Genomic DNA, 18,097 nt, shown 5'->3' with positions numbered 1-18,097 from the left:
AGGGGAGGCCCGGGGCGGCCCGGTGCGATTGGTGGGGACCCGCGGGCCGGGCGGGCTGCGGGCTGTGCGGCTGCGCGGCGGCGGCGGAAGGCCGGAGGGACGCGAGGCTGCGCGCGGCGGGGTCGGCCTCTCCTGTCTCTGCGGCTTGTGGACCGGCTGTCGCACCCGAATCCCGGCGCCGACCCGGGGGAAGCTCGGGGCGCCGTGGGTTCTGCCCGCCTTGCAGGGGGCGTCCAGTGCTCGGGGTTTGAGATGGGGCGCTTACGGCGCCCCTCCTGGGCTGGCACACTCTTTAATAATGGGCGCGGACCCTCTGCATTTGTGGGAGGGGCCCGCTTTGAAACCGCAGCGGAGAGAGGTACAGTTGAAAAAAGGAAAAAAAAACACAAAACATTGTCTTACTGCCAACCTACCTGAAGGCTACGGGAAGAGGAGACCGCGTGTAATCCAGGCGCGGCTACCCTGTAAAACACGCCCACACACATACTTCATCATCATCAGATGTTTTTTAAATGCCCGCACACCTTCGCAGTCTGTCTAATGAGTCTGCCGGCCCTGTTGTGTTGCTGCCTGGCGGTCTGTGTTATTTACGGAAAATGGACCGCCAGGCCCCTCTAAGAGCCCTCCTCCGATCCACTCTCCCTTCCCTAGTATAGGATACTGAGAAACGCGGGCAAAATCACTATAATTTGTTTTCTTAAGAGAAAGTCACAAAGCAAAATCATGAAATCACAGATGAACAAAAATCGAACAAATATATATTCATTGCCTAATGTACACAAAAGGAAGGCACCCACTTTCATGTTAAGCACGCAGAAACTTAAGACAGCAACTTTCCTAACCAAGACTATGTAAATCCCAGACTTTTTTTTTTTTTTTTCCAAAGAAAAACCAGCCTTATGACAATAATTTCTTTCCATGGCACATTTTAATAATGAAATTACAAGTCCATTGCTTTACTAGTCCATTGAAATTACTAGTCCATTGCTGGTATTTCTAGCCAAATAACTTCTCATGGTTAAATAAATGACGTCTCATTGAAATTTCCCAATTGGAAACTTAAAAATTATTATTTTATCCTTATGGCATCCGGTCCCATTACTTCAAGGCAAATAGAAGGGGAAAAGTGGAAACAGTGACAGACTTTATTTTCTTGGGCTTCAGAATCGATGCAGACAGTGACTGCAGCCATGAAATTAAAAGTTGCTTACTACTTGGAAAGAAAATTAGGAGAAGGCAGTGGCAACCCACTCCAGTACTGTTGCCTGGAAAATCCCATGGACTGCGGAGCCTGGTAGGCTGCAGTCCATGGGGTCGCTAGGAGTCATACACGACTGAGCACCTTCTCTTTCACTTTTCACTTTCATGCATTGGAGAAGGAAATGGCAACCCACTCCAGTGTTCTTGCTTGGAGAATCCCAGGGACGGCGGAGCCTGGCGGGCTGCCGTCTCTGGAGTCACACAGGGTCAGACACAACTGAAGTGACTTAGCAGCAGCAGCAGACACAACTGAGCAAAAGAGCAGAGACAACACTTTGCCAACAAAGGTCCATATGGTCAAAGCTATGGTTTTTCCAGTGGTCATGTATGGATGTGAGAGTTGGACCATAAAGAAGGCTGAGCACCAAAGAATTGATGCTTTTGAACTGTGGTGTTGGAGAAGACTCTAGAGAGTCCCTTGGACAGCAAGGAGATCAAACCAGTCAATCCTAAAGGAAATCAACCCTGAATATTATTTGGAAGGACTGATGCTGAAGCTGAAGCTCTAATACTTTGGCCACCTGATTCGAAGAACTGACTCCTTAGAAGAAACCCTGATGCTGGGAAAGATTGAAGGCAGGAAGAGAAGGGGATGACAGAGGATGAGATGTTTGGGTGGCATCACTGAATCAATGGACCTGAGTTTGAGTGTACTCAAAGAGATAGTGAAGGACAGGGAAGGCTAGCATGCAGCAATTCAGTTCAGATCATTCGCTCAGCCATGTCTGACTCTGCGATCCCATGGACTGCAGCACGCCAGGCCTACAGGGTCGAAAAGCATTAGACACATTACTTTGCCAAAAAAGGTCCATCTAGTCAAGGCTATAGTTTTTCCAGTGGTCATGAATGGATGTGAAAGTTGGACTGTGAATAAAGCTGAGCGCCGAAGAATTGATGCTTTTGAACTGTGGTGTTGGAGAAGACTCTTGAGAGTCCCTTGGACTGCAAGGAGATCCAACTGGTCCATTCTGAAGGAGATCAGCCCCGGGATTTGTTTGGAAGGAATGATGCTAAAGCGGAAACTCCAGTACTTTGGCCACCTCATGCAAAGAGTTGACTCATTGGAAAAGACTCTGATGCTGGGAGGGATTGGGGGCAGGAGGAGAAGGGGACGACAGAGGATGAGATGGCTGGATGGCATCACCAACTCGATGGACATGAGTTTGGGTGAACTCTGGGAGTTGGTGATGGACAGGGAGGCCTGGCGTGCTGCAGTTCATGGGGTCGCAAAGAGTCGGATACGACTGAGCGACTGAACTGAACTGAGCTGAGCAACTAAACAACAATAAACAGGCCTCTCTGAGCCTGCTCAAAAGCTGGTGCTCAATCGCTCAGTCACGTCCAACTCTTTACAATTCTTTGAACTGTAGCCGTCCATGGGATTTCCCAGGCAAGAATAGTGGAGTGGGCTGCCATTTCCTCCTCCAGGGGATCTTCCTGACCCAGGAATCAAACTCATGTCTCCTGTGTTTCCTGCCTTGCAGGCGGATTTTTTTACCTGCTGAGCCATCAGGGAAGCCCCTCAAAAGCTTAGAGACAGTATTTAATAAGTATTTTGAATAGAGAAATATTAGTATTTCTGTAACGTCATGCAACTACACTGAAGTATTCTGCCACTTAAACTGCAACTTTGATACTGTCAAGTACAGGTAAGTGTTAAAAGAAAGACTGAAGATGCACAAACTTGAGGCAGGCATGTAGGATTAGTCAGTGCCTGTGAGAAATGAGGCTGTCCCTTTACTCGGGGTGGCAGTGTTTAATGGTAAGCTGGGATGCATATAAGCTAGTCCAAGCATGAAGGGCAGCAGGACACTCATATGAAAAGCCAACTTTGTTCCTCAGTTATCAAGATAAGAAACCTGTCATTTCTCTCCTTCACTCTGTCAGCCTTGAGATACTCCAAGCCGACTTGCCTCTGTGTTGTACACCCCATATATCAGGAAGATGAAGAGACCCTGTAAAATAAAATGGAGGGAAAAAGCTGTTACCGCTAATCATTTCAGCAGTAGAAATACCTGAAATAAACTTTCCTGGGGACAGACAAAAGAAGACACACTTCATCAAGGTCAATTTATTTTTCTATTTTTCAACATTAGAAGCGGTGCCTTGAGCATTTATAAGATAACAGACCAGCACATCACTTAGAGTGCTTGTGCTATTCAGTTTTCCTTAGAAATGAAAAAATAAAAATGCCATCCCAGGTATGTAGAATATTAATTAGAAAAATCAGTATACCAGTCTCTGAAAGATAGCTGGGTAACGGAAAACAAACTCAGGAAATGTCATCAAAGGAATCAGAGAAAGAGCGCTAAGCATCAGTATTTATAGCCGTCTTTTAGACTACAGCAATTAGAATACGTTTGTCACAGTCTTCAGGGGTAAAAAATCTTTTTTAATATTAAAGTATAAAACGGCTGAAAGAATAAAGTTAGGGTGGTAAGTGTGAATAGTTTTTAAATATTTAAAATGCCACTTCAAGTTAAAATTTCACATTATCAGCCGTTGTGAAACTGCACATCTTTTTATTGTATCCTATATGTAATAAAAGTTCCAAAGATCTGTATTTATTAGTTCTTAGTATTAGAAAATACTTAATTGTAAGATATAAATCTGTCTCTTAAATCTAAAATTGCACAAGGAACTATATTCAATATCCCATGATAAACCACAGTGGAAAAGAATATGAAAAAGAATATGTGTGTGTGTGTGTGTGTGTGAGCACACGCAGCTGAATCACTTTACTGTACAGTAGAAGTTAATACAACATTGTAAATCAACTATACTTCAGTAAAATAAACATTTTTTTAAATCTAGTATCTTAAATTTTAGAAGTAAATAAAACTGATATGACTTAAACTTAGAAATAATATGGAGCAAGAAATTTCCCATGTGTTTTTGCCTTACAGAGGAAATAAAAATCTATATTGTATTAGTCTCGTTAGGTACTAATAAATCAAATACTAAATAGGTGTCTGGGGTAAAATCTGGACATGATTCAAATAAAGTAATATGGCATTTTCAAAAAGAAAATACTACAGGAAAATTTAAACATTTGTTTTACCTCTGAATACTTACATCTTACAGACTATGGGAACCACCCTAGAACAAGGAGACTGAATAAAACAGAAATGAGTTTTGTTCTTTGTTCTTGTTCCTTTTTAGCAGACTTTATTTTTTAAAAGCAATTTTATATTTACAGAAAAATTCAGAAGATAGTACCGAGGGCTTGCTTGTATCTGCACTCAATTTCCTCTACTGTCAACATTTTACGTTAGTATGGCACGTTTTTTTTACAATCAATCCTGTTGGTTTTCAAGACCACTGTCCATGTAAAGCCAGAAACTAGGACAATTACAGTGCTCGCACCCCATCTTTCAAGTTGCCTTTGTCAAGATATACAGAGTGCGGACCAGATTTAAGCTGCTTAAGTAGCACTCATGTTCTAGGCTATTCATACGTATTCTAGATCATTCAAGAAGTACTTGTTTCTCCGATTTATGAAAAAGCTGTAAGATAATGGACATTCCTCCTTCCTTTGTGTGTGTGTGTGTGTTCAGTCATGTCTGACTCTTTGCAACCCCGTGGATGTAGCCAGTCAGGCTCCTCTGTCCATGGAATTTCCCAGGCGAGAATACTGGAGTGGGCTGCCATGCCGACCTCCAGGGTGTCTTCCGGACCCAGGGGTGGAACCCGCGTCTCCTGCATTGGCAGACGGGTTCTTGACCACTGCAACACCTGGGCAGTCCCCTCCTTCCTTTAGTAACTGCTCCTTTTTATTTCGTATTGTGTTTTATAGTTGTAAAGTTAAGAGTAGGTCATTCAGACTTTAATTCTGCTTGTGAGATAGGAGTATTTTGCTTTGTGAAATAGATAAGTTTTTTGTTTTTTTTTTTTAAGAGTTTACCATTAACACAGCATTATATATGCTTAGGAGAAGGCAGTGGCAACCCACTCCAGTACTCTTGCCTGGAAAATCCCATGGACGGAGGAGCCTGGTGGGCTGCAGTACATGGGGTCGCTAGGAGTCGGACATGACTGAGTGACTTCACTTTATTTTTTCACTTTCATGCATTGGAGAAGGAAATGGCAACCCACTCCAGTGTTCTTGCCTGGAGAATCCCAGGGACAGGGGAGCCTGGTAGGCTGCCGTCGATGGGGTCGCACAGAGTCGGACACGACTGAAACAACTTAGCAGCAGCAGCAGCAGCAGCAGCATATATGCTTAATTGCCTATCTATCAATCTGTCCATCCTCTATCACCCATCAGCCCGTCTTACTTTTTGGTACAGAAATCAGTACACTCTCCCTAAAGTCAATATTGCTTACAGTAATAGATGGCTTCAGGACTAAATACAATTTCCTGTATATTGAATAATATGCACTATGATATCAATATATTAAGAAATTTAGCTGTTTTCATGAAATCCACTGGATGCTCTGAAAATCATTTCTCTTCTAAAATTTGTATAATTACTCCAATAATTTATTTTGTAAATTCAATTTTCTCCAAGAGGAAAAAAAAACCAGTCACATTTCCCCTCACATCTTGGTGAAGTAATGAGAATATTTTTATTTATTGCACTTCCATATTTCTTGTTACACATTTTAAAATTTAATACATTTATCCTTAAAGTACTGTAAAATGATCAACATCAAAACTCTCCCTGTTGAAAAAAGAAATTAGACTGAAAAGAGATTTTTCAATAAAAGCAGCTTCAGTCTCAAACATTTTTTTTCTCTTTTTCCTGTTTCTTCAACAGACGCACTTAAGAGCATGATGAGCAAAGCCCCTAAATGATGACTTCCCAAGACCCCAAGAAGTCTGCGCCTCGAAGTCACTCCAAGGAATGCCTGCCTTTCTTCCTCTTGGGTTGTGCCCCTGATACCACCACAACCAGTTCAAAGGTAAAGTGTTAGTGATAATTAATTTTTAATTGACCTGTATGCCTCACCCATGATGCCTTTTTCCCCTCTGATTTTACCAGCTATTGAACAGTTGTGATGGTTTGCACCTAACTCTGAAAAATTTCATAAACCCTTCACTGCTGGATAAACATCCCATTTCCTCTATTTTCCAATGAGAAAAATCAAAAGAGAAACAGCGAAACATAGCGGTCCTGAGCCATAACTATGACCCACTCTCCAACCCCCGCAAAGAATGCCTTTAAGAACAGCTGGAAGGAAGCAACTGCCAAACTTCAACTGGCACTAGGTTCCTGGGGCTCCTTACGCCCACATTCTGTGCTGCCAGGGTGAATACTGGAGTGTGCCACATCTCCGGAATGAATGACCCCACACGTCTGTTAGGAAGTTTCTGCAGTTCCATCCACAGACACACCCAGCCATCGTGTGTTTGGAGTCCTTTATCTATAGAGGTACCACTTTCTCAATATTTTAGTCCCAGTAATGTGAAAAGTGTTAGTTGTTCAGTCGTGTCCAACTCTGACTCTTTGCCATCCTATGAACCATGTAGCCCACCAGCTTCCTCTGCCCATGGGATTCTCCAGGCAAGAATACTGGAGTGAGTAGCCGTTCCCTTCTCCAGGGGCTCTTCCCGACCCAGGGATCGAACTTGGGTCTCCCGTATTGCAGTGGACACTCTCTACCTTCTGAGGCACCAGGGAAACCCCTAGTCCCGGTAAAAATAACACTGATTAGGAGGGAGCACTCCAGGCGTGGCTGGATCCCTGTAGCGTGTGTGTGCTTACGGGCAAGAGCCATAAAGGGGAAGAACACCAGGATGTCACATTTAATACTGTACAGAAGTTAAAAATAGAACTTAAGGGGAGGAGGTGGGACTCATCCTGTTTCTTTATTCTCATTTATCTATAAAACTTTCAAAACTGAGGCAGCTTTGTAAATACTGTTACAGAAGTCCGTGGAAGAGTGTCTGATGATGGATTCAAGGGCTGATACCTAGTTGGTTATTTCTATATCATTGTTCTGAACCTTCATAGGGCACTTCGTGACTGCTACAAAATAATCTTCTTTGAAGTGCTAATATGTTCTTTCCTGGCAACACAAAGAGCAGGAAAGGTGCCACCATACACAGTATACCGCCTACTCAGGAATCTGAATAAGATTAACAATGCTAATATATGTAGAGCCCTCGCAAAGCACTTTCATTTACATAATTCCGTTTGCTCCTCACTACAATGCTGCCAAGTGGGCGGCGTGCGTATTATTGGCTTTAACTTATATATGGGGATCTGGAGGCTCGCTTGGAGGGCCAGCATGCCGACAAGCTGGCGGAGCCAAGGACTCGTGAGTTCTCACTCCTCACACGATGCTCTTCCACACACCCTGCCTTCAGTAGACACCTTCATGACTTAAGTCACCAGCTTGAAGATAATGCATTTGGAAAGATCTTTCAGAGCTGGAGTTTGCTGGAAGCATTTTGCAGTTTGATTAGCTCAAGATCAGGGACTCAGTCTCCAGTAATAACCCTGCTCCTCTGCCAGCCTTAGAGGGCCTGGCAAGTGCAACAGGAAATGGGCTTCGCAAGGGTGATCCTTAGCTGCTCTGTGCCAGGCCCCGTCTTTTGTCCTTTCCTACCAAATTCTCCTTCAATGATACCTGCTTGCTAGTTGCTGGGAAATGTATCTTTTCACATCCAAAGCCTGCTAAGTAAGCATATAGTCAAATATCCTTATCAGCATCTCCCGAACTTCTTTGCATGGATGGCCCTCTCCGTGTGTTTATTTCTTTATAACTCACGCTCCAAATTAGCTGCTGTTAACAATTCCCATTTGGGGGACAAAATCCCACGGAAACAAAGCATCAGGGGACAATGGCACATATGCTCCAGGCTGCTCACGGCAGCACAGGGCGAGGTGGCAGAGACCTGGAAACAACCGCAGGCCCTCCGACCCGAATACACCCAAACACAGCGAAAGATGGTGGCGCCTCCAGCCCCTGGACTATCGGCACCTGCAAGGGTGAGTGAGAGCCTGCTTACCAGCCTGGAGAGATTCCCGTGCATTGTTAAATAAGAAAAGAGGAAAAGACAGACACGTGCGTTATCTCATCTCATTTTTGCAAAACGAGTGACAAACTTTCCCTTCCTCTTGCCCAAATAGAACTGATTAAACTAGAGAAAACAGTAGAAAGCTTCACACCATTTATTATTTTTCATATGCTGGATGTGTGTGTGATCTAGTGAGCAAGTGGACACAGAAGTTCGAGCCTTAGGAAGGATGTCTGGGATGGAAATCTGTACGGATTGGGAGTCATAGAGTACATGGGAGAATGACACCAACAACCAGGTCAGCATGTTAGGGTGAGAGTAGAGACAGGGGCCGTGGACAAGGTTCTGGGGGGTGTCATTTCTGCTGCAGAGATGAGCAGAAAGAAAAGAACCAGTGATGATCAACAAGGTCCTCCTGTACAGCACAGGGAACTATATTCTATATCCTGTGATAAACCACAAAGGAAAAGAACATGAAAAAGAGTATAAACGTATAACAGCGAGTTTGCTGTAGAGCAGAAATTAAACACAACATTGTAAATCAGCCATACTTCAGTAAATTTTTTTTAAAAGGAAAGAAGGGAGCCAGTGAAGGAGGAATCAGGTTAAAAGAGGGTGTTTTCAGGGAAGACATGGGAAGAGCGTTTCAAGGAGGAAGAAATAATTAGTGGCAAACATAGGTTAAAGGGATCTAGTTCTGGTGCTTGCCAGCTCTGTGAGGTTGGGCAAAGTACTCCACATCTCTGTCGCTCACTTTCATCTTGCATAAAAGGCACACGCATTGTAACTGTCTCACAGGATTGTTACAGAAATTAAATGGTTTAAAGTGTCTATAAAGTGCTTAGAACAGACCGTGGCACAAGTAATTGCTACTGAATGATAACTTCACAGTAAGGTCAAATAAAGGCCCTGAAGCACGGGTGGACTTGGGCGTTATTTATTCACTCCACTTACGTGTGTGTCCCTGCTGTGTTTTAGGCGTGTTAGACAGTTACTGTTCAGTCAGTAAGTCAGGCTTGACTTGTGACCCCATGAGCTGCAGCACGCCAGGCTTCCCTGTCCTTCACTATCTCCCAGAGTTTGCTCAAACCAATGCCCATTGAGTTGGTGATGCCAGCCAACCATCTCATCCTTTGTTGCCCCCTTCACCTCCTGCCTTCAATCTTTCCTAGCATCAGGGTCTTTTCCAATGAGTCAGCTTCTCACATCAGGTGGCCAAAGTATTGGAGCTTCAGCTTTAGCATCAGCCCTTCCAGTAAATATTCAGGGTTGATTTCCTTTACGATTAACTGGTTTGAACTCCTTGCAGTCCAAGGAGCTCTCGAGTCTTCTCCAGCACCACAGTTCAAAAGCATCGATTTTTCAGCGCTGAGCTTTCTTTATGGTCCAGCTCTCACATTTGTACATGACTACTAGAAAAATTACAGCTCTGACTATACAGACCTTTGTCAGCAAAGTAATGTCTCTGCTTTTTAATACACTGTCTAGGATTCCCTGGTGTCTCACCTGGTAAAGAATCCACCTGCAGTACAGCAGACTCTGATTTGGTTCCTGGGTCAGGAATATCCCCTGGAGAAGGGAATGGCTGCCCACTCCAGTATTCTGGCCTGGAGAATTCCATGGACTGTATAGTCCATGCAGTCGCAAAGAGTCAGACACGACTGAGCGACTTTCACTTTCACAGGTTTGTCACAGATTTTCTTCCAGGGAACAAGCGTCTTTTGATTTTGTGGCTGCAGTTCACTCTAGATAGATTCATGAACAAAACAATGAACTTGCTCTTCATGGAACTCAGACTCTGGTGAAGGAGGTTTATTGGATGTAGATTGTGTGTGTTGTTCTCACGTGACGGACTGACCCCGCTCATTCCGCACAGCTACCCTCTGATGCGGGTACCATAATTATCCCATTTTACAGATAAGAACACTGAGTGGCACAGGGGGACTTGGAAAGCCCCTGGGGGCCAGGAAGAGGCAGAGCAGTCTTTGAACTGAGCTGGAGTGGCTCTGGAAAACACCTCCTTGGGTTCCACATTTGTGGTCTCCAGGTGGCTGCTGCTGACCTCACACACAGCCGCTGCACAAGCACGGGGTTGGGGGGAGTACCCAGACTGCAGTTAAGACAGCATTGAGTGGCAGCTTGTTTATCAAGAGAGAGATTGAAAGCATTTCCACAGAGAAGCAAACTAACAAAGTCCAAGCCCGTGGGTTTATTTTGTTTGCATGATAGAGTAAGGAAATGGCTGAAAGCTGGAATAGTAAGCCTGTTCTTTGGTTAAGTCTGTCTCAAATATCTGTTTCCACTATTTTTTTTTGCAGTGAGCTAGGGGGATAGTCAAGACTAAGATCTCTCGTGAATGCTTGAGAGTATATATTTGGCACTATTTATTAAAGCAAAGTCAGTGTAACTGAAATATCAGATCCACATGTGGCAGAATCTCATTCTATTACAAAAATCAAAGACAACGAAATGTATTCTTGACCAGATTTGAGACAGCTAAAGCTTGCAGAGGAGAGATCAGAGTTTTTGGTCAATGTAAAAAAATGGGAAGAGTAGTCTTATCTTTCCTTGGTATGGTTCTGAGTAAGTAGGTCTCAGGAATCTGCATTGTTCATGCACACCCCATTGGTTTTGACGCGTAATAAATTGTCAAATTCATTCCACTAGCTCTGTGACCTAGGGCAAATTACTCCATCTCTCTGTGCTTCAATTACCTCATTATGAATGGCAATAATAATAGTATCTACCTCAGAGATTCATTGGGATACTCAAATGAGTTAAATTTTAGCACATGCCTGGCTCAATATAAGCACTGTACACATATCTGTCATGTACAATAAACAACTCATTTTTTAAAGTGTAGTTGATTTACAGTATTATATTACTTTTAGGTATACAACATAGTGATTCAACATTTTTATAGATATGCTCCGTTTAGACTGATTGTAAAATACTCTCATATTCCCCGTTCTGTACAATACATCCTTATACCTTATTTATTTCATGCATGGTACTTTGTGTTTTAAGGAATAATCAGCAAATATAAGTCTGTTTCACTTTAGAGAGGTTGGAGTTTCCCTTATCTGAAGACCAAATAAATTCTATCTCGTGACAATTTTTAGGTGTTGTAACCACAGGGTGTGGGGAGTAAAGAAAAAAATAGGAAGAATTCCAGGACAGAATGTAAAGAATTTTAGCAACAAAAATGTTCTTCTAAAGCTTTTTTGAAGTTAAGATAATGGGCCTGATATTCTCTAAGGCTTGCATTATATGCGTGTTAGCATTTTACAGCTCTCTGCTACAAGGACTCCAGAATACAGTTTAAATTTTCTATGTCAGGACCCTCTAGGTTGCAAATGACAGAAACTCCACTGAAACTAGATGAAACACATAAAATGGGAGATTTATTGAAAGGATACTGGGGTAGCTATCAGAATTGAATACTAGTTGAATAATTAAATCTCAGAATGTCAGGAAGAGGCATGTGAAGAGGCCTGCTTCTCCACATCCTCCCAGACCATTCTCGCGGGTGGGAGATGTCATGCCCAACAAGGTCCAGACTCCTGGTTCTTACACCTCTACACACAACGGGGAAAAAGCAGCTTTTCTCTTCAAAGTCGTAAGACAGGATTCTGGCCTCATGTGGGTCACATGTCCCTTGGTGGACCAATCACGGGTGGTCTGAGGAGTGGACTGTTGTGACTGGCTCACACTGGTTTACAGTCCTACCTCTTAACCAATCGTGTGACTGGGAAAAGCAAGACCCTAAGAAAAGACGGTCTCTTCCCTTCAGACCACAGGGCTGAAGCCATGGGGAGGGATAGACAGAAATGTCTGACACCCCAGGAAGACTTTCCAGCAGACAAGCTCACTGTCCCCAGGACTCACAACTTAGTGAGAGAGCAAAACAAACAAGGCTGTATATAAGAAATACAGATACACATAGACTGAAAAAATTAATGAATGCAAAATGAATAATAAACTCCATCAGTGAACAGAAGAAATAATAGTGCTTTGAATTTGACTCATTTGGCGTTCTGCCTTAATAATGTTTCCAATGAGTTAAGTCTGCTTCGAAATGTTGATTTGAATCTTAAATAATTATATCAAACATTTTTAAAAAAATGCAGAAAGGCTGCTAAGTCACTTCAGTCGTGTCCAACTCTGTGCGACCCCAGAGACGGCAGCTCACCAGGCTCCCCTGTCCCTGGGATTCTCCAGGCAAGGATACTGGAGTGGGTTGCCATTTCCTTCTCCAAGGCTAATATATGTGAATTATGGAATTAGGAAATGCAAAGTTAAATATGAAAGGATCACAACTTCCCTGGTGGTCCAGTGGGTAACACTTCCAATGCAAGGGGCATGGGTTCAATCCCTGGTCAGGGAAATAGATCCCAGATGGCAGAACTAAGACCTGGCACAGCCTAAACAAATAATAAAAATATGAAAGAATCTCTTGTGAATTGGGATTCTGAGTCTTAAAAGAGGAGGGAGTATCATAGTGACCAATGAGAGGTCTTATGCCTGAGAGACAAAGATTATGTGAAAAAAAACTTGCTTGGATGGAAAATCCTGATTAGAGTCTTTATAGTTTTCCACTGAGTCCAAAGTAGTTATTTACTCTGGAAAACAGCAGAGTTATCAAAGGAATTCTAAAAAGTAAGTCACCATGCTGCTGCCACTGCTGCTAAGTCGCTTCAGTCGTGTCCGACTCTGTGCAACCCTGGAGACGGCAGCCCACCGGGCTCCGCCGTCCCTGGGATTCTCCAGGCAAGAACACTGGAGTGGGTTGCCATTTCCTTCTCCAATGCATGAAAGTGAAAAGTGAAAGTGAAGTCGCTCAGTTGTGTCCAACTCTAGCGATCCCATGGACTGCAGCCTACCAGGCTCCTCCATCCATGGGATTTTCCAAACGTACTGGAGTGGGGTGCCATTGCCTTCTCCAAGTCACCGTAGAAGCTAATAGTGTAAAGATCTATAGGAATAATTAGAAGGGGGCTTGGGGGGAAAAGGCAGAAAGCCACAAGGGGAAGTTACTGGGAGACCCCAGAATGGAGGCCAGGATGCCTCTGTGAGAACAGAGGTGAATGGAAAACCTGAACGTGTGCTTCAGGAAAAAAAGTTGTCAAGTTTGATGAACTGGATACAAGAAACCAAAGAAAACTCAGTGCCAAAGACATGTGAATATTTTCAACTTGAAGGTGGAACAGTAGAGGGGAACTTGCCATGATAGCGTGGACAGGTGGATGGGGGGGCATCACATAGAGACTGGAAAGGGCTTGGCCAGACCGTCGTGCCGGAGAAGTGGATGTAGGGACAGAAAGGGCTGGCTTTCCGACAGGGCATGCAATTCAAAAAGACTGCGCTCTGCTGGAACAGATTTTGCAAAACAACCCACGTTATAATTACAAAGTGAGTGAGAATACCACCGCCACTTACCTTCTGCGCGTACTCAGTTTTCCATGTCATACCGGCCCTGGTTGCTTCACCGATGCTTGAGAAGGTTCAGTGCTATTAAGCTTTCAGTGTTCCCTAACTCAGGGCGTGGATTTTGACCAGCGTAATGGAATTGTACAGGAGCTGCTCTTTGGTGTCTGGATTAACCTGCAAGTCACAGGTGTCAGATAGGACATTCCAGACCTATTTATACTTTTTTAAAAATAATGTTTTTCATATATATACGGTTTTGTTTATTTGTTTATTTGGGGCTGCACTGGGTCTTCGTTACTGCGTGGGCTTTTCTCTAGCCACTGCGAGCGGGGCTCCTCTTCCTTGTGGTACTAGGGCTTCTCATCGCGGTGACTTCTCTTGCTGCGAAGCACAGGCTTTAGGCTCATGGGCTTCAGTAGTCACGGCCCCCGGTCTCCAGAGCACAGGTTCAGTAGTTGTGGCTCCTGGGCTCAGTTGCTCTGCGGCTTCCAGGGTCCCCCGGACCAGAGATCAAACCCGTGTCCCTTGCACGGGCAGGCGGATTCTTTACCACTCAGCCACCAGGGGAGCCCTGGTGTACACCTTTATGATAAGCTTTGGGCCGAGCAACGTACACACTGGTCTTCCCCACCAGGATCTGTGCTCCTTCAGGACACAAGCTTCTTATTTGCTTTTCCAATCTGAGTGACACATGGTGGGGTACTTAAAAAATGACCCCTAAGTGACAGAAATAAACGCTGTAAGAGCAAACAAGTGATTACCCAGTTTGCTCTGCTAGTGAGTGGCCAGGCCAGAGCTGGAATTCAGACCCTCTGCTCCTAGGCTCAGGCACAGCCTCCAATGCCAAGCCCAAAGCTTTCACTCTCTTTTAAAGAAGTCTCATGGGTCTCCATACCAGGCAAAGCAGCCCTTCTGAGCTGAGCGTAGTTTCCATTGTAAGGAAACTGTGACTCTTAAGATTAATTTGCTTTGGCAGCTGGATGCTCAGAATCAAAAGTGTGGCCTGCCATTAGCACCTTTGTGCTTGTCCTAATTTCTGAGGATCTCTAAACCTTCTCAAGCTCTTTTTGGAAAAGGTGAGAAGCAAATGTACATGCAGCAAATATTTAATGCCCAGCTCAGTACCTGAGGTTAAGAACGATGACGTCTTGACTTCGTATTTATAGTGACCCATTTTCTCCTCCTTAGCTTTGGTAGAATTTCTCAAGCTATTTGAGTGTTTATTGAAAATTAATACAAAACTCAAGACTCCTGGATTACTTAAAGAAAGATTTAACCTGTTAGAAAAAAACCTTGACTGAGAAGAGGAGTGTTTAAGGAAATACATTGATTGGAATGATCCCCTGGAGGAGGCAATGGCAACCCACTCCAGTATTCTTGCCTGAGAAATCCCATGGACAGAGGAGCCTGGTGGGCTACAGTCCATGAGATCACAAAGAGTCAGACATGACTGAGCAACTAAGCATCACATACGTGCATATGATATGTTGGTATGACCAACGTGTATACTGACATGCTAGAACACTTGCTGACATTAAAAATAATTTTTATCAAATGTTTTTAATTTTGTAGGGAACTACTTAAGAAATGTGAGTGAAGAAAAACAGAATAAAGAAGTATTATCTTGGCTATGTAAAAGAAAATGCATTTAAAGAGAAGAGAGGAAATATGGCAAAGTATTAATGATGATTACTTTGAGTTGTAGGATTATGGATTATTTTATTTTCCACATCTACTATATATTTTTTTGAATTTTCTATGTTTCTTATTATCAGAAACATGCTTTGTAAAAATAGATTTTAAAAGATTTTTTAAATAGCATGAGGCAAAAATATTCCAGGCTGTTAAATGACAAAAATCTTCATACATATTTGTGTCACAATACAATCACAAAGATACAACGGTACACGTAGGAAAAAATGGACAAAAATACACCTAAATGTCACTACTATGTGGTAAAATTTAAGAAAATGTCCTTTTTCCTGTTTTTCCATTTTTTTTCTGTTTCTCCAGTGGATGGGTGTGTCTTTTACAATCAGAACTGCTCCTCCAAAGTAATATAAAAAACTCTGTGGGCCTAAAAGCCTAATAAATCTAAACTATCCAGAGTAGCTACTCTGCTAATTATTTGTGAACTATGTCTGTCATAAATCTAGACTTCCAGTTGCATTTTTTTTAAAAGATGTCACAACATATTTTTGGGAGAGTTTTGCAAAACTAGCTTAACATTTTAGCAGGATTGGACAACCTGTTGTTTCCTAGAACATCCCAGAAAATCAGAGCTAAGGACGACTTTCACACTTCCTGTTGTGTCTGGAAGATAATGACACGGTGTGGACAGCTTAAGGAAGACGGGGGTATCTCGCTGCTTTGGTGTCTGGAAACAGAGCATGGAGGAAAGTTGTTGATACCCGTGGTGCCCTCTTCTATGCAATTCGGGCAAATTGCTCCAGGCAAAAAAACGCACTGTGTAGTTGCCATGGTCTGCTGAAAAATTCAAAAAACAAAGAAAGCCTAAAAATGTTGGCATGTTGAAACAACCTGTATCTTCTGCCAAAGTCAACTTTAGCCCTTGGAACTCATACCATTTGCACGTGGAGTCGGTAGTTCAGCAGTTTCTCAGATCAAGGTGCTACGCTGGCCAGAAGCACCCTGCAGGTAGGCCCTCATCACCCACATCACTGGACAAATACTGCTGAGCGTGTGCTGTGAATGTGTGTTGTTGAGTGCTTTAATTGGCCAGATAGTCAACTTTCAGATTTCTAGTCTCCAGACCATCTCATCAAGTTCACGGGCTCCTCTATCACACATACGTATACCAATCAGTGTAAAATTCAGTGGTGTTATTACATGTATACCCCCCCCCCAAAAAAAAGCTTTTTGAAAGAAGGAATAAGTATGAAACTTTAAAAATCAACAGTAAGATGGCACAAGTCCAAACTGCTTGGAAATCCCCCCTCAAATCTAACCCCCGGCCTAGTATTTATTTGTAAGCGCCAGAACTCCTGAGGCTGGCCCATGCAAGTTCCCGTTTCCAGTTCCTGGTATTTAATTTACTCCTTATAAACATTTGCATAGTACTTTATAGTTTGTGAGTTACTTTTACGGAGCATGATCTCATCTTGGCCTACAACATCCCATTCTAAAGATTAGGAAAAGAAGTCATTTGCCCAACGTTGCAGCGTAGCAGAGTGCAGACAGAACCACCTGCTGTGGCTCCTGGCTGGTGTTTTCTGGTGTCACACTCTCCTCCGTAACCAATGACATGGCCTGTCCCATCTGCCGCTTTGTCTTCTACTCTTGTAGCTCTCATCTTCACCCCCTTTGTGTGCTGGGCCAAAAATTAATGGGTGAATTTCCTACAGAAGATACTGTGTAATCACCGTTTCTTAAGATGGATTTAAAAGCTCATTTAACCCATCTTTAAAAGGCGAAACTGACTAAATCTACTATTTCTGCCACATATCTTGAGTTTTTTAGGCAATGAGTTTTTGGACCTGACCTAAAATCTGGTGAGATTAAGCAGCTCTCAGGAGCGGTGGGTCCACGAGAGCTGAAAGTAGCGTGTATCTCTGTGGCATACCCGCAGCCCGAGTTCTGGGTTCTAGAATTAAATTGTCCCCAAATCCTGAATGATTAGTCATTCTTTTTTCAAAATTTATTAGCATGATATTACTGCTCTGCATGCTAACTCATTTCAGTTGTGTTTGACTCTTTGCAACCCTATGGACCATAGCCTACCAGGGTCCTCTGTCCATGGGATTCTCCAGGCAAGAATACTGGAGTGGGTTGCCACTTCTCCAGGGGGTCTTCCCAACCCAGGGATTGAGCCAGGTCACTTACATCAATCTGCTTTGGCAGGCGGGTTCTTTACCCCTAGTGCCACCTGGGAAGCCCGTTACTACTGAGATCACGTCAAAGAACCTTCACTCCTAAGCAGTATAAAATACGGATTGGAGGTAGGCTCCTCATTCTCTCACTTTTTCGTTAAATTAAATAATAGTTATCCTGTCCTAAGCAGGCTCTGACCCCTGAGTGGCTGGCCTGGAGAGCTGTGTCTCCCCTGGGTGCTGACCTCAGAAGCAGCTGATCCTATGGACACAGGAGAGTAGGCAGCGGCAGCTTAGCATCAAGTCTGCTGACAGTGAGAGTGCTGTCTCCAGTCGGACAACTTTAATATGAAAGTAGCTATGAGAGGCCTCGGCTGGGCAGGGGCACCCAGATCCTCAGGGCGCTGTTGCGTGGCATCTTGAGAGCTCCGTTAGGCTGCCTTCTTCAGGTCAGAGTTCTACGGGCTGAAATAAGCACTTCCGTGTTACTGCAGCAAGACTGTGGGCTTCCAGTGAGCTTGGAAACACTCAGGAGCAAGCCGCACACGAACCCCACCTGCCGCAGCCGTGTGCAAGCGTGCACACCCAGCTGCGAGAGGACGCAGAGCTG

This window comes from Bubalus bubalis, chromosome 5 (genome assembly GCF_019923935.1).
Source record: "Bubalus bubalis isolate 160015118507 breed Murrah chromosome 5, NDDB_SH_1, whole genome shotgun sequence".
NCBI classification, from domain to species: domain Eukaryota; kingdom Metazoa; phylum Chordata; class Mammalia; order Artiodactyla; family Bovidae; genus Bubalus; species Bubalus bubalis.
The sequence above is the reverse complement of the archived record's forward strand: the minus strand, read 5'-3'. Positions refer to the sequence as shown.